Genomic DNA, 25,716 nt, shown 5'->3' with positions numbered 1-25,716 from the left:
TGAAACCACCACCAACCTAGACGGTACCTTGTTGACAACTGGGGTCCATGGCCTCATGTTGTTTGCGCCATATCTGAACCCTACTATCAGCCCGAAACAACTGGAACCGTGACTCACCGGACCACGCCACATGTTGCCAGTACTCCAGTGTCAAATTAGCTACAGTCAGGTGGATAAATATTGGGACATTGACAGAATTTTCATATTTTGGCCTCTATTCACCACCACAATGGCTTTGAAAAGAAACAAACAAGATGTGCTTTAACTGCAGACTTTCAGATTAAATTTGAGGGTAATTACATCCAAATCATGTGAACGGTGTAGGCATTACAACGGTTTCTATATGTGCCTCCCACTTTTTAAGGGGCCAAAAGTAATGGGACTATCAACTCAAAAGCTATTTCATAGACAGGTGTGGGCTATTCCCTCATTATTTCATTATCAATTAAGGTCTGGAGTTGATTCTAGATGTGACACTTGCATTTGGAATCAGTTGCTGTGGACTCTCAATATGAGATCCAAAGAGCTGTCACTATCAGTGAAGCAAGCCATCATTAGGCTGAAAAATCAAAACAAACCCATCAGAGAGATAGCAAAAACATTAGGTGTGGCCAAATCAACTGTTTAGAACATTCTTAAAAAGAAAGAACGCACCGGAGAGCTCAGCAACACCAAAAGACCCGGAAGACCACGGAAAACAACTGTGGTGGATGACAAAATAATAATTTCCCTGGTGAAGAAAAACCCCTTCACAACAGTTAGCCAAATCAAGAACACTCTCCAGGAGGTAGGTGTATATGTGTCAAAGTCAACAATCAAGAAAAGACTTCACAAGTGTGAATATAGAGGGTTCACCACAAGATGTAAACCATTGGTGAGCCACAAAAACAGGAAGACCAGATTAGAGTTTGCCAAACAACATCTAAAAAAGCCATTACAGTTCTGTAACAACATCCTATGGACAGATGAGACAAAGATCAACTTGTACCAGAGTGATGGGAAGAGAAGAGTATGGAGAAGGAAAGGAACTGCTCATGATCCAAAACATACCACCTCATCAGTGAAGCATGGTGGTGGTAGTGTCATGGCGTGGGCATGTATGGCTGCCAATGGAACTGGTTCCCTTGTATTTATTGATGATGTGACTGCTGCCAAAAGCAGCAGAATGAATTCTGAAGTGTTTCGGGCATTATTATATGCTCATATTCAGTCAAATGCTTCAGAACTCATTGGACGTCTCTTCACAGTGCAGATGGACAATGACCCGAAGCATACTGCAAAAGCAACCAAAGAGTTTTTTAAGGCTAAAAAGTGGAATGTTATGCAATGGCCAAGTCAATCCCCTGACCTGAATCCGATTGAGCATGCATTTCACTTGATGAAGACAAAACTGAAGGTAAAATGCCCCAAGAACAAGCAGGAACTGAATACATTTGCAGTAGAGGCCTGACAGACCATCACCAGGGATGAAACCCATCGTCTGGTGATGTCTATGCGTTCCAGACTTCAGGCAGTAATTGCCTGCAAAGGATTTGCAACAAAGTATTAAAAGTGAAAGTTAGATTTAGGATTGTTTAGTTTGTCCCATTACTTTTGTCCCCTTAAAAAGTGGGAGGCACATATAGAACCGTTGTAATTCCTACACCATTCACCTGATTTGGATGTAATTACCCTCAAATTAAATCTGAAAGTCTGCAGTTAAAGCACATCTTGTTTGTTTCATTTCAAAGCCATTGTGGTGGTGAATAGAGGCCAAAATATGAAAATTCTGTCAATGTCCCAATATTTATTCACCTGACTGTACGTCAAGAGCCCAGGTGAGGCGCTGTGTCTGGTGTCGTAGTGTTAATGGGCACTCTGGTGGGTCTTTTGCTGCCATATCTCACAGATGCTAAAGATCGCTGCATTGACCTTCTGCATTTGCGTGTCTTCTGCCAGGGGTGGATTGGCTGTTGGAGTCAGCAGGAAGATTCCCGGTGAGCCGAGGCAGCCTGCAGTGGGGCCGGACCACATTAAATTACACACGGCAGGCTAAAGTGTGAGGCCAGGCATATATTACAGTCTGCAGTCATCCTGCGGGGCTGAGGGGCGGGCTGACAAATGAGGTGGGCGGAGCTAAGTGGGCCGGAAAGTGCTCTACAAAGCTCCGTACACACGGACCGATCAGCCAGCGATAACGATATCGCTGGCTGATCGTCCTGGTGTACTGGATGATCGATATCGATCATCCAGCACACCAATGACTATAGCGAGGTCCCTATAGTAACCTGCTCGATATCGAGCAGGTTGGCCAGCATGCATGGCCGATGGACGGCATCGCTATCGTCCATACGTGCCCGCACATCGCTGATCGTTGGTAGGCAAAAAATGATCGATAACGATATGAACGATATCGTTATTGTTCAAATCGTTCATTTAAATTGCTGCGCGTATACGCAGCATACGTCAGTCAGCCGGTTGTGCTGGGAGGCCACGCTGACAGATGAGCTGGGCGGCAGATGGAGCTGAGGGGTATAAAGGAAGGGTAGTGGATAGATCCCTTTCATTATTTGTACCCTGACATTAGTTACTGTCCAATGTCATTCCTTACTGCACTCAATCCACGTCACTTCCATAGTGTTCACTCTAGCTCCGGCGTGACGCAGGGCCGGAGCGAGAAGGGGGCGTGGTCATCAAAAAGGGGGCGTGTCTATAAGACGCGTCCCCTTTTCGTCACTCTTGGGGGCGTGCCCGGCACTTACGGACACGCCGGGCAGCCCCCAAGCCCTGCAGACAGAGAGAATAGATGCTGGGCGCATACGCCCGGCGTCTATTCTCCGGCGGTGACCGGGTCACCGCAAATTTCTTCACCCGCGGGACACTGCGACCCGCGGGTGAAGACGGCTCCGGCAGGCTGTTAGGGCAGGGCGCTTTTTGCCCTCCTTCTGGAGGGCAGGGCGCTTTTTGCCTTCCAGAAGGAGGGCAGGGCGCCGCGCCCCGCTAAAACAGCCTAGCGGGAACGCTACTTCCAAGTACATATATTGAAGGGGATCTAAACACTCCCATAAAGGAAAGTAAAGGAAGCGCCAGGGCACAGATCTGACAGATGGGCTGCTGGTGCTGATGATCGCAGCTGCAGCCTGCCTCTCGCTCACAGCCACATGTCTCTGTCTGTGAGTCAGAAGCCGCTTGGGCTGGGATCGTTAGCACCAGTGGCCCCTCAGTTTTGATCATTAGACCCAGTCAGATTTTAGATGGGGGCATTGGTGGTGTGTGCTCTCCTCCCCCACTCTTGCAGGGGACTTTAGTCTCACTGTCCGGCTGAGTTTCACTTTCCTCTCCCGACTACTCTGCATGATGCCCCACCCCAAGGTCCCCCACAGCTCCTCCTTTCTCCTCCGCCCCCTACTTCCCCTCGCTGGGCTAAATAGAGGCACTCAGACGTTCCTCACCTGTGCCTCTCCACCTACCCACCCCACGTGTTCCCCTAAACCGCCACCAATGTGTGCCTCTGCCACCGTTATATGCTGTGCCTCTGCCCCTCCCCTTACAGGTATGCCTCATTCCTGTTTCCCATCCTTTGCCACATTTTCCTTCTGTCCTCCTCTATCTGTGCCTCTGATACTTCCCCCTGCTATGTCTCTGCCCCCTTTGTCATCTGTACCTCTGCAACCATCTCCATTTGTCCCTATGCTTCTTTCCCCATCTAGTACCTCTGCTACCTCATCATGTGTGCATATTCCACCTCCCCATGGCTGGTGTCTGCCATCAGAAGTGGTGCAGACCATAGAAATACAGGTGTGTACAGCACCACTTCATTCATCTAAAGGATGGCAGCTAAGCACAATGTTATGTTAATAATAATTTTATATTTCTATTTTATGTATTTTATTATTATTATTATTATTATTATTATTATTATTATTATTTTATGACCGGACAGGAAAATTAAAGGAAAGGATGGCGGTCCACAGATCAGCCATCCGGGCAGCACTGGTGTTAGTGAACAACCGGTGGCAAGCCACTTTCTAGAATATAATCATCCCCTTACATCGCTAAAATACAGAATGATAGACCACATCCCTCCACTTAAACATAGGGGTGATCTGGGCAAGATGCTGCTTAGACGGGAGGCACAGTGAATTTTAAACTCGATGTTGTCGCTCCTTGGGGCCTAAATGTAAGTATTTCGTACTCATGTTTTCTGTGACAGTTAGACTGGCTTGGACGGCTGGGTTGCAGACCAGAGAGAGGTGCCTATGGATGCAGTCTCCTGGTTCGGTCCCCATACATACTTCTGGCCAATATGTTTCTTCTGGGACTATTCCCTCATTGACATCAATGATAGTGACATGAATATGTGTTGCTTTCCTCATATGGTGTATACTACATACTATACTTTTTGATATTATATTTTTCTTTATGGCTGCTCTATCCTATTGACAGGACCCCCGGCAGGAGGCTGAGCATGGTGAAGGGGAGCACATATAAATGGTGAATACACACTTATTCTTTATTTCTGATGAAAATGTTGGTTTAAACATTGAAACGTTGACATACCAAAGGCTGCTGTTTTATTCTTTTGAGAAACCCTGAGTGCCGCAGTCAATACCTGCATACATCCTCATGTTGGAGACATGACATAATGAGAGCAGCGGGGTGAAGTATAGAATTAGAGAGAGTGCCGGTATGCACTGAAAAAAAACAGCACTTCAAATAACTATGCCAAAATGTAATTTATATATAATGCATGCTCATAAAACAGCCTCCAGTATGATTCTTCAGTCACAAATCAAAGTGCTACATGCAGAAAATACCAGTTAATACTTAACGGACTTCATCTGCCTGGAGCCGATACAACAGCAATTGATCATGATATATAGATAGCCCGACGGCCGCTTCGGTGGCCACTGGCATATTCATCACGGGGCAAATCACAGTTAAACAATAACACACACTACTTGTTTTTAGTGCATACCGGACTTTTTCATTTATCACCTATGACTGAGCACCCATCATTCATTTGATTATTGAGTATGCAGGATTTGACTGTATCTTTTATATATATCGTGGTCTGGCGCTTCAAATACCAAACCTTTAACTGCAGACGGTGCCTTCACATAAAATCCAATAAGTATGTCATAGGTGCAGCACTCATCCATAAAGAACCACTCCACTCACAGTTCGTTTCAGTGCTTTAATGCACTATCTTCAGGATGCAAAAGAAGACTAATATAGGGTTAAGGTGCATACACACAGTCAGATCTTCCTTCAGATCTGTACAATAACGATTTTAAAAATCGTTCATATCTGAAGGAAAATCTGACATATCTGACATGTTGGTCAGATGAACGATGCGCGTTCCCGCTTGTCAGATAACGATATCTGACATCTGATGTCTTTGCAGTCAGATTTGGACGATTCCATTCATTTTAATGCAGTCAGAAATCGTTCAAATCATTGGTAAAATCGTTTAATTGTTCATTTGACACATCTGACCGTGTGTATGCACCATTAGAATACCTAGCGTTCCCGCTAGGCTGTTTTAGCGGGGCGCGACGCTCTGCCCTCCTTCTGGAGGGCAAAAAGCACCCTGCCCTCCAGGAGGAGGGCAAAAAGCACCCTGCCCTAACAGCCTGCGGGAGCCGTTCTCACCCGCGGGACGCAGTGTCCCGCGGGTGGACAAACATGCGGTGACCCGGTCACCGCCGGAGAATAGACGCCGGGCGCATGCGCCCGACGTCTATTCTCCCTTTCTGCAGCGCTTGGGGACTGCCCGGCATGTCCGTAAGCGCCGGGCACGCCCCCAAGTATGACGAAAAGGGGACGCGTCTTATAGACACGCCCCCTTTTCGTAACCACGCCCCCTTTTCGGACGCGCGCGCCTTCGTCGCGCGCACAACATTGCCCTCTCTAGCTCCGGCGCCCTGCCTGCCGCCGGAGCTAGAGGGAACACTAAATACCATAGATTATTATGGTACCATGATGGGATGGAATTTATCCTTATCTTTTCTCTGACTATTACCCTAACATACAGGTGTATTCAGGGGGTTTCCAATGCCTCACTTCTATAGAACTAAGTATTTGTGAGGTTTGTCACATACAGGAGTTCGTTGCACTGTGCCATATTTGGGCTGTGGGCTCATGCTGCTTAGCCAAGCATAAGACAAGACCAGTATTTTGCATTGCTACTAGTATCCTACAATAACACAGAGGTTGCATTATACCCAGTGCCATATTGTGTGCAATTTACTCTGCAGCTATGTTTAGCAAAGGCAAGAGTAACAACAGGCATCTGCTCACATACTGCTATCTTGCAAGTTATGTGCTGCAGGCTTAAGTGAGGAGGATTTCATACAAGATGGGCTATGTAGTAAGTATTATATTCCACCTGGCCCATCAGACAGAGCCGGTGCTAGGGCCCTCCTGAGCTTAATTTTCTCCCAGGTACTAGCCACTATTGCGGACCGCATAGCGGATCTGGCTGTAATTCCCCCTATGGGGTTATCACAGCAGGCAGTAATGTCCCCTTTGGGGTTGCCTCAACAGGTTCAGGCGATACAAGCCCCCTGTACTGCCACCATGGGTAGATGTACTTTCTAACTCGGTGCAGAGTCTGGTGGCTACATCTAATGGCTTTCACTCCATGTTGCAGGGTAAGAAGCCCCTTCCCAGTAACCCCTTTAAGCGTCCTGTGGTATCGTCACAGTCCACGCAACTTTCAGATTCTGAGGTATCATCCGATGAGGTAAAAGATGCTGATCTCTTTAAACCTGACTCCCTTCTGGAGGAGAATGAGAGTCGGTCAAAAATAATATTCCTGCTTTGGTGCCAGCTGTCAGATCCATCTTATTAATAGAAGATGACGAGCCAGCCCCTAAATCCAAGCACCCGCTGTTTAAATGGCAGAAAGGGACTTCAGCAGATTTCCCTATATCGGATCAGCTAGCTGAACACATGGCTGCAGCCTGGCAATCGGTCTGGTAAGAGGTTTCAACCACAAAAATAGCTAACTTCATGTTACCCTTTTTCTGTGGCTCATTGTGCAAAGTCAGAAACACCCCCTGTGGATTCCCATGTTACGTGTTTAATTAAAATACGTTGCCTATTCCTACAATTACTTCCTTGAACTACATAGGAAGGTGGAAGATTGCCTGAAATCGATATGCTCTCTTTAAGGGACTGTTGCCCGCCCACCCATGGCTATCACATGGGTAGCTAAACCTATAGAGAGCTGGGCTGACGCACTTGAAAACACTTTTCCCTCAGAAGCTTCTAGGAATCAGATGTCTTTTGTTGCTCACATTCGAGATGCAGCTTCCTATATTGGTGAAGCAACCTTAGATGCCAGTCTCCTAACCTCCACAGTTTCGGCCGCCTCTTTGTCTGCCTGCCGTACCCTGTGGCTGTGATCATGGAAGGCAGATGTGGATTCCAGGAAAGGCCTTGAAGGATTACCCTATAATGGGGAGATCTTGTTTGACCCATTGACAAATATCGTAACCACGTTGGTAGTATCAAAAGCGGCATTTCTGCCTTCAGCTACCTCTACTACAAGGCCTCGGACTATGGCCCTGATTCAGAGCCGGACGCTCTTTCAGAGTGCTCGCTCTGAATCAGGGCCTTTTTCTTTTATTTGTGTGTGTTGGCCTCCTGGCCGCTCGCATAGCTGTGGGTGACCACCCACAGCTTTTGCGAGCGGCCAGGTGATGGTCGCGACCATCGGGCTTGTGACGAGACCCTTGAGGTAGGGTCTCGTCCATCGCAAGTCCCAGTGGACTTCCTGCTCTAATAGAGCAGGAAGTCCACCTACTGACATCACTGGTGATGTCAGTAGGGCTGCCTACAAACGGCAGGTGTTCCCTTTGGAACGCCTCCGTTTGTCAAGCCAACCCCCCCTGCCCACCTCCAAAACAGGGCGAGCTGTCAATTATAATCAACAGCCGACCTGTATTGGTACCAGACCCGTAGCGACGGAGCACCCGTCATGCGCAGGGGCCAAACATCGACCCGCTTGTGAGTGCTATGCGCTCGCGAGCGGGTCTGAATCAGGCTCTAAATCTTTTTAAGTCCTTTCCTCCTCAAGGAAAGCCTAAAGGAAATCCTTTTCTAGGCATTTGGCTTCCACGAGGGCTCCCCAAAACCAGAACCAAGCAGACGCCCTGCTTCAAAACCCGAGGATAAACCCCTTAGCCTGGTGGGACGGGCCTCCCTCTAGGGGTTCCCAGAGAAGGAGGCCGACTTCTTCAGTTTGCCCAGTATTGGTGTCAAACCACCACGGATGCTTGGAGACCATGAGAGAAGTGGTCTCTCATGGGTATGCCCTCTACTTTCTCAGACTGCCTCCCCACCAGTTTTTATACAAATCCAGAAGGCCATACAGTACTTGCTGCAAGCAGGGGTAATTGTGCCAGTCCTGCTATCTCAGCGAGGGACTGAATATAATTCTACTCTTTTTGGTTCAGAAGCCGAATAGGTCTCATCGGCTTATCCTCAAATCCCTGAACAAATCCCTAAGGGTGCTAAGGTTCAGGGTGGAAACCATATGCTCCATCATCCTAGCTATGGAGCTGGGAGACTTTATGGTATCGCTGGATATTCAGGACGAGTACATACATGTACCTATAGCGCCCTCTCATTACCGATATCTCCAGTTTTCTGCCCTTTGAACTGTCCACAGCTCCATAGGTGTTTCCAAAAATTATGGCTGTCATAGCAGCCCACCTGCATGGTCAGGGTGTCCGACTGCTACCATATCTGGGCGACTTCCTGCTATTAGCAGAATCCCCAGAGGGGCTTAAAAAGCCATCTATAGCTAATCATTGCTTTCCTTCACAAGCACAGTTGGTTAATCATCTGGAAATAAGGGCCTCCCTGAATCCCTCACATAGAATGATTCATCTGGAGGCCCTGCTGGATTCTCAGGATCAGAGAATCTTTCTGAAATCAGACAAGATCTCCACACTTCGAGTACGAGTGCACAGATGTCTTCACAGTCACCGAGTGTCGATCTACTCAGCAATGCAAGTTCTGGGATCCATGTTGTCCACCTTCGACATGGTGGAATATGCTCAGTTCCATTACAGGCCTTTGCAGAGGCTAGTTCTCTCCAGATGGAACAGGTTAAGACATCGGATCAAAGCTCAAACGATGGTGCTCTCTCCGGAGGTGCTTCTGTCTCTATCTTGGTGACTACAGACATCTATTCTAATCAAGGGTTCGCCCCTTTTGGATCCCGGACTGGGTAATCCTAACAACGGACTCTAGTCTCCGGGGCTGGGGCGCAGTGACCAGTCCGCATTCCTTTCAGGGCCGTTGGACATCAGTCCAATCAACCCTGCCAATCAACATATTGGAACTTCGAGGTGTCTACTGGGCCCTCAAACTAGCCCAGCACATACTTCACGGAAAACCTGTACAGGTTCAGTCCGACAATGCCACAACAGTGGCTTACATCACTCACAAGGAGGCACTCAAAGTCGGGCAGCAATGACAGGAGTGTCACACATTCAAACGTGGGCTGAGGGTCACCTTCCAGCCATCTCTGCTGGGTTTCTTCCGGGAGTTCTCAATTGGAAAGCAGACTTCCTCAGCCGTCACGACGTGTATTCCGGGGAATGGTCTCTTCACCAAGTGGCATTTCAACTCCTAGTGAACAGATGGGGCCTCCCAAAGGTGGACCTCATAGCCTCCCGGCACAGTCACAAACTGCCAGTGTACGGGTCCAGAACAAGAGATGCCGAGGCAACCTTTGTAGACGCATTATCAGTGAAGTGGACCTTCCAGTTTGCGTACCTATTCCCTCCAGTCTCTCTTCTTCCTCAAGTTCTTCGCAATTTCAGACAAGACGGAGGCACTGTCCGGCTAGTGGCTCCAGCTTGACCCAGGCGTCATTGGTACTCATATCTTTGGAGTCTCTCCATCAACACAGTTCCTGCTGCCTCAACGACCGGACCTGCTGTCTCAAGGTCCTTGCCTTTACCCGGACCTGGGTCGTCTGTCTTTGACAGCATGGCTCTTGGGACATCCCTCCTAAGGTCCAAAGGATTCTCTAGCTCTGTCATCAACACGATGCTTAGAGCACGTAAGCCAGCTTCTGCTAAGATCTATCACAGAGTGTGGCATAGGTATTTCCAATGGTTTCGTCCCAGAGGTTACGACCTCCAGGTGTTTTGGATTTCCAGAGTCCTGGCCTTCCTTCAAGCTGGATTGGACCCTGGTCTCATTGAAAGTGCTTGTCTCTGCTCTGTCAGTATGGTTCCAACGTAGACTTGCTCCGCTAACGGATATCCACACCTTCCTCCAAGGTGTCTTATGGATTCAACCTCCCTTTGTCCCCCCAGTGGCTCCTTGGGATTTTGCAGTAGTTCTTTGGGCCCTCCATTTGAACCACTAGAGTCGGTGGAATTCAAGTGGTTGACGACTAAGACTCTTTCTCCTAGCAATTGCTTTGGCCAGGAGGGTATAAGAATTGGGGGCGCTTTCCTGTCGTCCTCCCTTTCTGATATTTCACCAGGACAGGGCGGTGCTTCACACTCATCTTGGTTTTCTACCTAAAGTTGTTTCTAATTTCCATATTAATCAGGAAATTGTTGTACCGGCCTTTCAGTCACCAGACCTCACAGCTGGTGAGGCCTCCTTGGATGTGGTCCGTGCTCTCAAAATTTATGGGACCGGACCGGTTCCCTTCGGAAATCTGATTCCTTATTCGTACTCTTTGGATTTCACAAGAGGGAATGGCCAGAAAACAAACACACTTTGGCTAGATGGCTTCGTTTGGCTATCTCTGAGGCTTATACACAGACGGGCCTGCCTGTTCCAGTTTCTGTTAAGGCTCATTCTACTCGGTCTGTGGGCTCCTCGTGGGCAGCTCGCCGTGGTGCCTCGGCTGTCAGCTGTGTAAGGCGGCTATGTGGTCTTCCATCCAGACCTTCCTGAGGTTCTATGCTTTTGACACCTTCGCCTCTCAGGATGCTTCCTTTGGGCACTGGATTCTACTCTCAGCGCAGGAGCGTCTCCATCCTTAATTGGACTGCTTTGGGACATCCCCAAGGTCAACCCTGTGGACCCCCTATGGACCCTGAAAAAGAAAATGAGAGATATGGTAAGCACTTACCCTTGTTATCTCTCTTTCTTCGAAGTCCATAGGGTCCACAGGGCACCCGCCTTGACGCACCTGGCTTCATATGGGCTGTGTTACTGGTCACTGGTTTTCCATCTCACTTTCTGTGAGTATGGTTCTTGTGTGTTCCAGTCTTCCTTCTTTCTGTTGTTCCTCCGCCGGCCTTGGCTACTTATCAACTGAGGTGCCTGTGGCTCGGGGGCGGGGTAAAAAGGAGGATGGACCAAGTGCATCCTGAGAGCTAAAACTTTTAACTGTGTGGTGCCCGTGGATCCAGATCCAGCTATACCTAAAGGTCAACCCTGTGGACTTCGAAGAAAGAGAGATAACAAGGGTAAGTTCTTACCATATCTCTCAAGCGGGTGTAGCCAGGCTGTATACAAGGTGACTATGCTGGGAGGGTATGGTGAAGGTGTGTAGCCAGGCTGTATACAAGGTGACTCTATGCTGGGAGGGTAGGATGAAGGGGTGTAGCCAGGCTGTATACAAGGTGACTCTAGGCTGGGAGGGTATGATGAAGGGGTGTAGCCAGGCTGTATACAAGGTAGGGTCTTGATCATCGCGACCATCAACCTGGTTGCTCGCTAGAGCTGTGGTGGTCACCCACAGCCCAGCGAGCGGCCAGGAGGCCGGCTCATAAAAAAGTAGCGGCCTCCCTCATTCAGAGCGAACACTCGCATTTTGCGAGCGGCTCTGATTGAGGTCCAGTGTTTCGGTCAGCACTGATCGGGAGGAGGCCCGCCCTCATATCATGTTCCTTAGCTGGAGAGAGGCCTGCCTCCAATGAATTCAGCAGCCTCTGTTCAGACAGCTGCCTTAGACTGACGGCTCGGCAGTCCCACCCCACCGGGCCACAATGCCACCAGTGCTCCCGAGAGGGGGGGGAGCGGGTACTAATTACCCGACCCCTGCCTTGATGGAGGGGCCCGGTGCTGCCTCCCCCTCCCTCTTACATTAAAGCAGCAGCCACAGCAGTCTCCAGTGCCTGTGGGGAGAGCAATCATACTGATTGCACCCCCCTCCACTGGCTATGTGCCGGGTCTCACAAAGCCCACCTCCGTGGCGCTGCAAAACTGTGTTATTTTTTTCTCTAAGGGGGTGTGGCCATGCCTCCCGCAGTTAGGCCACACCCCTTCCCCATGGCCCGGTGCGGCTCTCCTGACCGCCACACCATGCCATGCCACTCCACTCTCAACTCTGCTCCTGGACCTCAGCTCCTGCCTCCCAAATCCCAGCTGAGGCGCTCTGGAGGCTGCTGTGGCTACAGATGCTGCTCCAGTGAGTTTGCGGGGACCAGGCATGCTCAACAACCCAGGTAAGTACTCCCTTCCCTGTGTCTCCACCCCCCTTCAGCCAAGTGTCTCTCAAACCCCCACCATCTCACTGACCCCTTCACCGTCCCCAATCCCATTGTCTCCCCTTTCCCTCCACAACCATCTCCCCAATCACTGCTCCACCTCTTAAAAAAACCCAGCCAGCCCAGTAACAGTGCCCACCCCATTGAGTCCAGTGTTCCCCCTTCCCACCCCCAATCTCACTGCCCTTCATTCCCGTCTAGACAGGTGCACCACCATCTCACTGTCCCTTCTTCTAGCCCAGTGTCCCTCCCATATATCACTCTCTCTCTCCGCCCCACCCGATCATTAGGACCACTTGGTTGGGCACGGATCCCGGCGGACAAAATCCCAACGCCGGCATCCCGACAGGGTTAGGATACCGACATCGGTTGGTCTGTATCCTAACCCCCCCTTTCCCTACCCCTATACCTCCCCCTCCCACCCCCGCACCCTAAACCTAACCCTCCCCCTAGCGCCTAAACCAACCCCTAACCCTCCCCCAATGCCACTACTTACCTTTGGGATTCCAGCGCCGAGATTCTGTCAGGTGTTGGGATTCCGGCGCCGGCATTCTGACCAGCGGAATACCCACAGTCGGTATTATGACCGCATCCCGGACCGCTGGTAGGATTAGAAAAAAAGGCCGGCGGGTCAATAATCTTCATTAAAACATCAATTCTTAAAACCATATATACAAATGGCACCAAATTAGCAAATATATTTTATTAATATAAAATTGTTAGATCAGAGAAACTCACATTTTGCCCTGCCCCAAAACTTCTGTTATTGTGGGATTATCTGGTTGAATCGCTATTGCATGATGATGATGTTGGCTTTATTCCTAGGCAATCGGGGGGCTTCCGCACCATTTGAACACCTGCATGGATAGTGAATACCGACACTGCCAGTCCAAGAAGGATCTATTCTTCAGAGGTTCCCCCGTTGCAGAGAAACCACAATACAATTAAGGTGTATTTTTATTTAGTACACACAAAAAATAGTTAATTTTTTTTCCTTCAGACATTTCACCCCCTGGCTCTACTTGGTGTAGGCCCGTCCATGCAAGTAGTGAATAGTGCTGGTTGCTATCACTGTTAGCCAACGTGTGCCACTTTATGAAAATTTTCCAGGGTCACTTAAGTTTTCCAATCCGCCCCTGCACTTAGTACACACTAATAGGAATAAACCTATTGTAATAGGTAGCCTATTCAGCTTGTAAGAGTCTGGTAGCATGAACTATAATAATTGTTTTTCTTTTCCTTATGTAGTGCATAACACAGTTCGTGGGCATATATTGTCCTGATGAAAGAATACACCAAATGCCTTTAAACTGAATATTTTATATACTGGCAGAGATTATGGGCTTCATTCAGAGGCGGCCGTACGGTCTACTAGTGATGTCAGTGGAGAGCTTCCGGCTCTGACAGAGCCAGAAGCTCTCCGGGGCTTATGACAAGTGAGACCCTACCCTAGGGTCTCGTCGTAAGCCCCGATGGTCATTACCCTAGCGGTCATTAGAGCTGTGGGTGTAAACCCACAGCCTAACGACCGAAACAGGCGGCCGGTCAGGATGCAAGTGGCCACCCAGTTTCTTAACGACCGCTTGCATCCTCCGACCGCCTCTGAATGAGGGCCTATATGTTTAGATTTTGAGGATATACAATGTTACATTGTATTACATTCTAATTGCTATGCTGCGTACACACGGTACGACAGCAACGATCAGATAACGATCAGACGATCGTCTGAATGTTCTGCATGTGCTGGGTCGGGCATCCAGCACATGCAGCAGACCCTCCACTACTATAATGACCCCCGATCAACAATCACTGGTCCCTATAGTAAACAGGCTTACCTGGTCGATATCGGCCAGGTCTGCCTGCTTGCACAGACGACGGTAGTTCGTCGTCAACTAACATATGTGGACGCGCATCGTCCATCGTATGGTCGTTAGCAGGGCCCAGAAACTGTCAGATTTTAACAATAACGATAGGATCGTTATCATTGAAATCTGACATGTTATCGTACTGTGTGTACAGGAGATTACTCATAGGTCATCCTTAATGTAAAGCTGGCCATACTCTAGTGCGATTTCAAGCCGATTGCCCGATATGCGACATGTCGTACGATGAATCGTGTGGAAATCGTGTACTTTTTAAGGTAGGATACGATGCGATGCGCGCTCCCGCTACTCTTAAAATGTATCGTATGATCAGATGTGCAGCCCATATTATCCGTCGTATGCTGATCGTGCTGTGCTTTTCAGTATGCGGTGCATCATGCGTTCGAGCTGCGTCATTTGTTAAAAAAAAAATAGACACGGGGAGATCCATGATGCATGCATCTGTCTTTAATAAAATAAACACAGTTGCAGGGATGGTTCAGTGAGAAGGTACAAGTTTTGTACCTTCTGGGAAATACTTGAGGGATTTTCTTGCCTCAATGTGCTTTTTTTTTTTTTTTTTTTAAACAAATATTTTTAATAAATTTTCTTTTATCAATAGAAAAGAAAAACAAAGTACATATAATAAAGAAATAAACGATCAGTATTGTACAGCATTACATACAAATCAGTACAGTAGCAGAGTATCTGACATTCCGGCAAACATCTAAATAATATTTCTTTAGTACATACTTTAAAGCAGAGGGTGAACAATTACAATCACTCAATTTTTACATTATCACTCTTGCATGTATGACTTACAAAAATACTGTGTGAAAAGCACTTATAAATAAACGGCTGACGAGGCACTCCAAACACAAAAACTAATAAATCATAATCACTATTAATTAGAGAGGGCGTGACGGGATCTCTGCCACAAAGACCAGACTTTATTAAATTTACTCGGACAGCCACGTTTCTGATACAAATAGCGTTCATGGGATGTTGTAAAATTAACCAAGGCGACCCAGGATGCAAAGGTGGGCGGATCAGGGGCCATCCACATGAGGGGAATACAAACCCTTGCCACAATTAAAAGGTTATTGACATATAATTTATGGGAACCAGAGAGTGAATCCTCCAAGTCCAGGCCAAATAAACAGATACGTGGAGTTAATAGAGGTACATGAATACCCGTATCTCGCACACCAGTAACCACACTAGTCCAAAACAAAGCAATACAGGGGCATGACCAGAGGAGATGCCAGAAATCAGCAGACGGAGCAAGGCGCTTGGGACAGGAGTCCACGGCAGAACCTCCAAACTCAAAAAGTGTAAGTGGGGTCCAATGAACCCTTTGCAGAATATACAATTGTATCTGCTGAAATATTGTATATGCCGTAGCCACCTGAGGAGACCCGATAACAATCTTCCAGTCATAATCAGACAGTACCCAGATCATTGTCCCAACGGGCTCTAAGGCCAGCCAAACTCCCTCCTCCCCCAGAAGACAAAAGTAAGGAATAGCCTACCGAAACTGTTCTACTAGAGGGCAGAGTACGCACCAATAGGCGCTTTGGGGCTTCACTAAAGTTAGGAACTGCATCCCTCCACTGCACAGAGAGCATGTTGAATCTGGAGGTATCTATAAAAGAAGTGAGCTGGGAGACCATATTTGGAGGACAAATACGTAAATGAATAAAGAACCCCATCTTGGTACAGCTGCCCAATAGCTACCACTTCATATGACCTCGAAGCCTCTCTACCCTGTAATCCCCTGACCTCAGAAATAGAGAGATTATCCCAAAGTGGGGAACATAGATCAATTGGAGTCTCCCCCAATAGCTTCTCCCGGCCAGCCACACTCTACGAGCCTGTTGCAGCAATGGTGGACACCGTGAGAGAGGTGTACAAGCCAACAAAAATTGTAAGGGGGAAAGCTTCAGGCCCGCTTTTGCAAGGAGAGCCAAGGGAAGATCTCCCCGATCCACCGGAGTAACCCACTCCCTCATCTGGGACATCTGAGCTGCTAGGTAGTAAAGATATAAATCAGGCAACACTAGTCCACCTTCCCCTCGAGGTCGACAGTGTCTTATAAGCTATACGTTGAGCAATATTTCCCCAAATAAATGAAGTTATACAGCTGGTAATCATCTTAAATTGGGACAAAGGGATGTACACCGGAGAATTTTGTAATATACAGTCAGGTGCATAAATATTGGGACATTGACAGAATTATCATATTTTGGCCTCTATTCTCAGCAGGTCTGCTGTTTCAATGTGTGTCGGCGCTTCGGCCGCCTCTTAGGGGTTCCCAGCAGGTCCCCCTCTGCTGTTTCAATGTGGGTCGGCGCTTCGGCCGCCTCTTAGGGGTTCCCAGCAGGTCCCCCTCTGCTGATTCAATGTGGGTCGGCGCTACGGCCGCCTCTTAGGGGTTCCCAGCAGGTCCCCCTCTGCTGTTTCATTGTTTGTCGGCGCTACGGCCGCCTCTTAGGGGTTCCCAGCAGGTCTCCCTCTGCTGTTTCAATGTTTGTCGGCGCTTCGGCCGCCTCTTAGGGGTTCTCAGCAGGTCCCCCTCTGCTGTTTCAATGTTTGTCGGCGCTACGGCCGCCTCTTAGGGGTTCTCAGCAGGTCCCCCTCTGCTGTTTCAATGTTTGTCGGCGCTTCAGCCGCCTCTTAGGGGTTCTCAGCAGGTCCCCCTCTGCTGTTTCAATGTTTGTCGGCGCTTCGGCCGCCTCTTAGGGGTTCTCAGCAGGTCCCCCTCTGCTGTTTCAATGTTTGTCGGCGCTTCGGCCGCCTCTTAGGGGTTCTCAGCAGGTCCCCCTCTGCTGTTTCAATGTTTGTCGGCGCTTCGGCCGCCTCTTAGGGGTTCTCAGCAGGTCCCCCTCTGCTGTTTCAATGTTTGTCGGCGCTTCGGCCGCCTCTTAGGGGTTCTCAGCAGGTCCCCCTCTGCTGTTTCAATGTTTGTCGGCGCTTCGGCCGCCTCTTAGGGGTTCTCAGCAGGTCCCCCTCTGCTGTTTCAATGTTTGTCGGCGCTTCGGCCGCCTCTTAGGGGTTCTCAGCAGGTCCCCCTCTGCTGTTTCAATGTTTGTCGGCGCTTCGGCCGCCTCTTAGGGGTTCTCAGCAGGTCCCCCTCTGCTGTTTCAATGTTTGTCGGCGCTTCGGCCGCCTCTTAGGGGTTCTCAGCAGGTCCCCCTCTGCTGTTTCAATGTTTGTCGGCGCTTCGGCCGCCTCTTAGGGGTTCTCAGCAGGTCCCACTCTGCTGTTTCAATGTTTGTCGGCGCTACGGCCGCCTCTTAGGGGTTCTCAGCAGGTCCCCCTCTGCTGTTTCAATGTTTGTCGGCGCTACGGCCGCCTCTTAGGGGTTCTCAGCAGGTCCCCCTCTGCTGTTTCAATGTTTGTCGGCGCTTCGGCCGCCTCTTAGGGGTTCTCAGCAGGTCCCCCTCTGCTGTTTCAATGTTTGTCGGCGCTTCGGCCGCCTCTTAGGGGTTCTCAGCAGGTCCCCCTCTGCTGTTTCAATGTTTGTCGGCGCTTCGGCCGCCTCTTAGGGGTTCTCAGCAGGTCCCCCTCTGCTGTTTCAATGTTTGTCGGCGCTTCGGCCGCCTCTTAGGGGTTCTCAGCAGGTCCCTCTCTGCTGTTTCAATGTTTGTCGGCGCTTAGGCCGCCTCTTTGGGGTTCTCAGCAGGTCCCCCTCTGCTGTTTCAATGTTTGTCGGCGCTTCGGCCGCCTCTTAGGGGTTCTCAGCAGGTCCCCCTCTGCTGTTTCAATGTTTGTCGGCGCTTCGGCCGCCTCTTAGGGGTTCTCAGCAGGTCCCCCTCTGCTGTTTCAATGTTTGTCGGCGCTTCGGCCGCCTCTTAGGGGTTCTCAGCAGGTCCCCCTCTGCTGTTTCAATGTTTGTCGGCGCTACGGACGCCTCTTAGGGGTTCTCAGCAGGTCCCCCTCTGCTGTTTCAATGTTTGTCGGCGCTTCGGCCGCCTCTTAGGGGTTCTCAGCAGGTCCCCCTCTGCTGTTTCAATGTTTGTCGGCGCTTCGGCCGCCTCTTAGGGGTTCTCAGCAGGTCCCCCTCTGCTGTTTCAATGTTTGTCGGCGCTTCGGCCGCCTCTTAGGGGTTCTCAGCAGGTCCCCCTCTGCTGTTTCAATGTTTGTCGGCGCTTCGGCCGCCTCTTAGGGGTTCTCAGCAGGTCCCCCTCTGCTGTTTCAATGTTTGTCGGCGCTTCGGCCGCCTCTTAGGGGTTCTCAGCAGGTCCCCCTCTGCTGTTTCAATGTTTGTCGGCGCTACGGCCGCCTCTTAGGGGTTCTCAGCAGGTCCCACTCTGCTGTTTCAATGTTTGTCGGCGCTTCGGCCGCCTCTTAGGGGTTCTCAGCAGGTCCCCCTCTGCTGTTTCAATGTTTGTCGGCGCTTCGGCCGCCTCTTAGGGGTTCTCAGCAGGTCCCCCTCTGCTGTTTCAATGTTTGTCGGCGCTTCGGACGCCTCTTAGGGGTTCTCAGCAGGTCCCCCTCTGCTGTTTCAATGTTTGTCGGCGCTTCGGACGCCTCTTAGGGGTTCTCAGCAGGTCCCCCTCTGCTGTTTCAATGTTTGTCGGCGCTTCGGACGCCTCTTAGGGGTTCTCAGCAGGTCCCCCTCTGCTGTTTCAATGTTTGTCGGCGCTTCGGCCGCCTCTAAGGGGTTCTCAGCAGGTCCCCCTCTGCTGTTTCAATGTTTGTCGGCGCTTCGGCCGCCTCTTAGGGGTTCTCAGCAGGTCCCCCTCTGCTGTTTCAATGTTTGTCGGCGCTTCGGCCGCCTCTTAGGGGTTCTCAGCAGGTCCCCCTCTGCTGTTTCAATGTTTGTCGGCGCTTCGGCCGCCTCTTAGGGGTTCTCAGCAGGTCCCCCTCTGCTGTTTCAACGTTTGTCGGCGCTTCGGCCGCCTCTTAGGGGTTCTCAGCAGGTCCCCCTCTGCTGTTTCAACGTTTGTCGGCGCTTCGGCCGCCTTTTAGGGGTTCTCAGCAGGTCCCCCTCTGCTGTTTCAACGTTTGTCGGCGCTTCGGCCGCCTCTTAGGGGTTCTCAGCAGGTCCCCCTCTGCTGTTTCAACGTTTGTCGGCGCTTCGGCCGCCTCTTAGGGGTTCTCAGCAGGTCCCCCTCTGCTGTTTCAACGTTTGTCGGCGCTTCGGCCGCCTCTTAGGGGTTCTCAGCAGGTCCCCCTCTGCTGTTTCAACGTTTGTCGGCGCTTCGGCCGCCTCTTAGGGGTTCTCAGCAGGTCCCCCTCTGCTGTTTCAACGTTTGTCGGCGCTTCGGCCGCCTCTTAGGGGTTCTCAGCAGGTCCCCCTCTGCTGTTTCAACGTTTGTCGGCGCTACGGCCGCCTCTTAGGGATTTTCAGCAGGTCCCCCTCTGCTGTTTCAACGTTTGTCGGCGCTACGGCCGCCTCTTAGGGGTTCTCAGCAGGTCCCCCTCTGCTGTTTCATTGTTTGTCGGCGCTACGGCCGCCTCTTAGGGGTTCTCAGCAGGTCCCCCTCTGCTGTTTCAATGTTTGTCGGCGCTACGGCCGCCTCTTAGGGGTTCTCAGCAGGTCCCCCTCTGCTGTTTCAATGTTTGTCGGCGCTTCGGCCGCCTCTTAGGGGTTCTCAGCAGGTTCCCCTCTGCTGTTTCAAAGTTTGTCGGCGCTTCGGCCGCCTCTTAGGGGTTCTCAGCAGGTCCCCCTCTGCTGTTTCAATGTTTGTCGGCGCTTCGGCCGCCTCTTAGGGGTTCTCAGCAGGTCCCCCTCTGCTGTTTCAATGTTTGTCGGCGCTTCGGCCGCCTCTTAGGGGTTCTCAGCAGGTCCCCCTCTGCTGTTTCAATGTTTGTCGGCGCTACGGCCGCCTCTTAGGGGTTCTCAGCAGGTCCCCCTCTGCTGTTTCAATGTTTGTCGGCGCTTCGGCCGCCTCTTAGGGGTTCTCAGCAGGTCCCCCTCTGCTGTTTCAATGTTTGTCGGCGCTTCGGCCGCCTCTTAGGGGTTCTCAGCAGGTCCCCCTCTGCTGTTTCAATGTTTGTCGGCGCTTCGGCCGCCTCTTAGGGGTTCTCAGCAGGTCCCCCTCTGCTGTTTCAATGTTTGTCGGCGCTTCGGCCGCCTCTTAGGGGTTCTCAGCAGGTCCCCCTCTGCTGTTTCAATGTTTGTCGGCGCTTCGGCCGCCTCTTAGGGGTTCTCAGCAGGTCCCCCTCTGCTGTTTCAATGTTTGTCGGCGCTTCGGCCGCCTCTTAGGGGTTCTCAGCAGGTCCCCCTCTGCTGTTTCAATGTTTGTCGGCGCTTCGGCCGCCTCTTAGGGGGTTCTCAGCAGGTCCCCCCCTGCTGTTTCAATGTTTGTCGGCGCTTCGGCCGCCTCTTAGGGGTTCTCAGCAGGTCCCCCTCTGCTGTTTCAATGTTTGTCGTCTCTTCGGCCGCCTCTTAGGTGTTCTCAGCAGGTCCCCCTCTGCTGTTTCATTGTTTGTCGGCGCTACGGCCGCCTCTTAGGGGTTCTCAGCAGGTCCCCCTCTGCTGTTTCAATGTGTGTCGGCGCTTCGGCCGCCTCTTAGGGGTTCTCAGCAGGTCCCCCTCTGCTGTTTCAGTGTGTGTCGGCGCTTCGGGCGCCTCTTAGGGGTTCTCAGCAGGTCCCCCTCTGCTGTTTCAGTGTTTGTCGGCGCTACGGCCGCCTCTTAGGGGTTCTCAGCAGGTCCCCCTCTGCTGTTTCAATGTTTGTCGGCGCTTCGGCCGCCTCTTAGGGGTTCTCAGCAGGTCCCCCTCTGCTGTTTCAGTGTTTGTCGGCGCTTCGGCCGCCTCTTAGGGGTTCTCAGCAGGTCCCCCTCTGCTGTTTCAATGTTTGTCGGCGCTTCGGCCTCCTCTTAGGGGTTCTCAGCAGGTCCCCCTCTGCTGTTTCAATGTGTGTCGGCGCTTCAGCCGCCTCTTTGGGGTTCTCAGCAGGTCCCCCCTCTGCTTTTTTTCTGCGTGATTATTATTGTTTTATTCATAAGTACAGTGTATAAAGTAATGTGTTACTGTACAAATAGATTATTTGTCACTGTCATCAGTTTACTGCCTAATTGGAGCTTGCACTCTACATTCCCTCTCTCAGAATGTATACACACTAAGGTTTTGAGTCCCATCTCCAGTACACAGGAACCTCATCAGCGCATGTTTTACAGATATTTTCAGTATCACAAGTGAAATAATTTGCACCTTTTGTGTGAGCCAGTAATTAATACACCTGTGCACCATCTAGGAGATCCATAAAACATGCACTGTCAGGGGCCACTGAGGAATGGAGGTGGGAAACAGTGCCATGGGGTACATTTATAAAATAGCAGTATGTTTTTGGTATGTGGGAAGAAACCAGAACAGCCACAGGAAACCCTTATATAAACACCGGGAGAATATACAAACTCCACACAGATAGGGCCCTGGTCATCATATATATACATATCGTATATACTAACTATATTTTGCAATATTTATAGCAGATAGAAATTCTGTCTTACAGTCATTTTTTAAGACTATAAATTGTAATGCAAAAGTTCACATATTATTAAACGCCCTCTGAAATGGCAAATCAGTCAGGAATGTGAGTGCAAGCTCTTGGTTCTTGGACCCGAATAAGGGTTTGAGACAATTAGTTTCCCTGTAAGAGGTCACATATTACAATGATGAAAATACAGAAGGATAATTATGATACACATAGTAATAGCTGCATTACAATTGTAATTCTTATTCTGTCCGATTACAAGATATACTCAGGATATCAAAGATAAATATTAGAGATGAGGGGTTCGGTTATGGATCGGATCATCCCCCCAAAATCAAATCTCAGAACGAGGCAAAATGTCATCTTTCACGGACATCTTGGCACAGAAGATAATGTTTTGCCTCGTTCTGGACTCAGCGGAAAGACACTAGCAGATGTACCCAGTTTTGCTCAGGTAGCTATTTACTGTTTCCATTTCCAAGATGGAAACAGACCTCTCCAGTAACACATTAATCCTAAATGTGCGGATCGGTTTTACTCGGATTTTAAAAACGGCATGATATTGGCTATCCGGCTGTGACGTGTTTTTGATAGCCAATAAGATAAATCCAAACTAATCCGAACTTGCGGTAATGTGGCAAAAAGAACCGAGTAAATCCGAACCCGCACATCTCTAATAGTTATGCATCATTGCCATAGTAAGACATTACCCTCCCTCACCTATGTACTAACACATTCCACTCCCTCACCTCTATAGTAAAACACATTACCCCTGCTCACCCCTTTAGTAACACATTCTCCACCGTCATCCATGTTGTAACTCATTCCCTTCCTTCACCCCGTAGTACACATTTGACATTTCCTCTCTCACCTCTGTAGTAACGCAATCCCTTCCCTCACTGTTGACGTAGGGGAGCCACACCAACTGCCAGTGTTGAGTGGCAGCAATTGGAGTGACAGTTGGTGTTTGAATTCTGAACTGTGCTGCATGCACGATGCGATATACTGTGTGTGTATAGTATATATATATATATATATATATATATAAATAAATGTTTAAAAAATGTGTATCGTATCACATATATGCGGTAACCTTCCCGAATTACCCCAGCCTTTCAAGAAGAAATTCCCATACTGGTCACTAGGTTTAGGCAACTTATTTTTTGTAAAGTGTTGTCACCGTGACGCAACAGTTAATTTTGCACTAAAGGTATTTTGTAACTTAAGTGTAATTTTTTTACATTGATTTTTGTAATTGTATTGATATGTGCATTGCACTATATGTACTAATCTTTTAGTTGATTGATACAACAATTTACCTCAATACCAATAAATGAATGTATGGTTTATACAATGAGGATAAGTAACTGAGTTTGGGCACTGTACCTCAGGGTGCGTCTCACAGCCGGAAGCCGTCCTCTTCTGTCTGACCACTCATCAGCGTTGATAGGGCCCAGTGTAACTTCCAGCCCCGCCCCCTCAGTTGCCAGATATCTCTGCCCACAGCCTGTCACTCTCACTGGCTCCATCTTAAATCCTACCCTCACATCTCTGACACAGCCTTCTCCTGCGGGTGACCTCTGGAAGGAGACGCTCAGGATGGTGGTTCCCTATACAGCAGCGCATGCAGCTGCCAACTGCCGCCCGTGTGCTGAGAGTTCCGGCTCCTGCCTGCCCACTCAGGTCTCCTGCAGCTGCTGCAGCACTTGCACAATAATGTAAAAGGAGCATTGGGCACTACCATTAATAGTATGGGGCAGCTCTCATAAGTCCTAGCCATATGAACCTCTTTTTAGTACAATTATATTATATACTACGGCTATTGGGTCATGATTCCAGCCGCAGGACAGATTAGATCTACATTTGTGTATTTGTAAATTCATTTAGACAGAGAAAAATGCAAACAGACCGACTCTTTTTTTGCCAGGTTATCACCCCCCCCCCCAACGTAATTTAGGCCGTGCTTTGTCTGGTCCAGTGAGGGCAAGTTGAGGGTTTTGTTGGCGAGTCTCTGGTAGAAAGCCGTCTTTTTGAAGGACCCACCATCTGAAGCATGGCCATTCTTGCCGACATCCACAAACAGAAATTCGTAGTTGGCATTCACCACTGCCATGAGAACGATGCTGAAGAATCCTTTGTAGTTGTAGTAGTATGATCCCGTGTTGGCAGGTGGGTTGATGCGGATGTGTTTCACATCGATGGCTCCTCCGCAGTTAGGGAAATTCCAACATTGTTCAAAATCTTACGCGATGCTGGTCCACTCCTCCACGATGTTAGGAAACTGTAAAAATAGTAAAAAAGGGGTTAAAACATGACTATAATTTTTTTTCATATCTTTTTTTCCTATATAGACTCCCACCCAACACCCTGATTTAGCATCCACACCGGACCTCAGTCTGCTCGGTGGTGACAGTGATCCGGAGAATAGCACACAAGTGAAAACTCCACTTCCACCTGGACCCTCATCTTCTCAACAACCCCAAAAAAAGAAAAAAAAACAAGGGAGAAAGGAAAATCTTACTGAACGTGAGGACAATATTTTACAAAACGCAGAACGGCTTCTGCAGAAACCCCCAGATGCAATAGATGATTTCACAGCTCATGTGAACAGCACATTGAGAAATATGGATACAGATATCCAAAGAAATTTTCTAAAGTTAACCCACGACCTATTGAGTCGCTATATGAGCAAAAATCTCACAAATTCTACATACATTGCAGATCCAATGCTATTTTCCCCTGCCCCAAATAGGTATGTCCGCCCCCCCCCCCCTGCCCAGTTAGGTATTACTCCCCCACCAAGCACCAGCACGACCTTGTATAATGCTCTGCTGGATGCAGATGAGTCGCCCCAATATACAGAGATGTAAATTTATTTGATAAGTAATTTGGTTGTTTTTTCTGTCTTGCTTTTAATGTCACCAAATTTTATGAATTCTAATAGGTGCTTGCTGCATGGGATAGGGTGGTGATGACGCTATTTGGACAAGGTCACTACGCACATGGCACAAGTACACATTGCTGGAAGCTGGGGCCACAATGTACACTTGTGCCATATGTGTATTGGCCTGTTCAAACTGGCGTCTGACCCACCCTATCACATACAGCCGGCTACCTATTGGGATTCATAAAATTTGGTGATAATGTTCTTTTGTGAACTTGTTACAAAAAAAGTATATTGCACACAGTTTAGTGCACACTTTCAGTTGCCTGCAGGTCAGTGCACATTGTACTAAAAGAAGGCAATTTTTTGCTTTATGTTGAGTAAAAAATAAAAATAAAAATTATTCTTTGCACAAGAAACCAATGTGTGGTGTTTTTTTTTAACTTACCTTGCAATACTGGCACTGTAGCACTTTTACGATGGCTTTGCAGGTCTCCGGAATGATGACGCCCAAAGACTGAGGTGAGATGAGTGTCCCAAACTTAGGTCTTCCAGTGATCTTCCTGTAGCCAGGTACCTTAGGGTAGCCACCAGTCTGTCTTCAGCAGGGATTGCCCTCCGCCACCTTGTGTCCTGTCTCTGGATGTGGGGGGTCACCAGATGCAGCAATTCTTGGAAGCTGGCGTCATCCATGCGCAGGTAGTTCCGATAGTCGTCCGGGTTATTCTCCTTGATTTCCATCAGCAGGGACATGTGAGAGCGGGTATCCCTTTGTAGCAGCCACTCCTTGGTCCAGCATGCTCTCGTCCTTCTTCGCTGGGCCCTCTTCCTAATCTCCAGGACGCCAGCTTCAGCGACCAACACTCTATACCGATAGGGATGCATCAGTACAGAATTCAGGAACAGGTTAGAATGCAGGTAGGTACCTCACACTTGCAGGTAGAATAACCTTTATAAAAGGCAAGCCAAATACAAAGAGCACAGTAGCAATGTACAGGATTCAGCAGGAATACACCTAGCCTCATCTAGTAGCAGAGCAGAATGTACACAGAGTTTAAAGGGTG

At 49.3% G+C, this 25,716-nt stretch overlaps 1 long non-coding RNA gene across 1 annotated transcript; it reads left to right on the top strand.

Moving 5' to 3' along the window:
* The first annotated feature begins 4,405 nt into the window (after positions 1–4,405).
* Positions 4,406–24,815, top strand: LOC148482056 (uncharacterized). The gene is made up of 3 exons (XR_015871796.1): positions 4,406–4,473; positions 13,284–13,407; positions 24,120–24,815. It is a non-coding gene; the product is annotated as an uncharacterized LOC148482056 (long non-coding RNA).
* Positions 24,816–25,716: the final 901 nt, after the last annotated feature.

Source organism: Taudactylus pleione, unplaced genomic scaffold, assembly GCF_031769625.1.
Source record: "Taudactylus pleione unplaced genomic scaffold, aTauple2 ptg000553l, whole genome shotgun sequence".
In the NCBI taxonomy this organism is placed as follows: Eukaryota; Metazoa; Chordata; class Amphibia; order Anura; family Myobatrachidae; genus Taudactylus; species Taudactylus pleione.
This window is presented reverse-complemented; position numbering and strand designations above follow the sequence as displayed.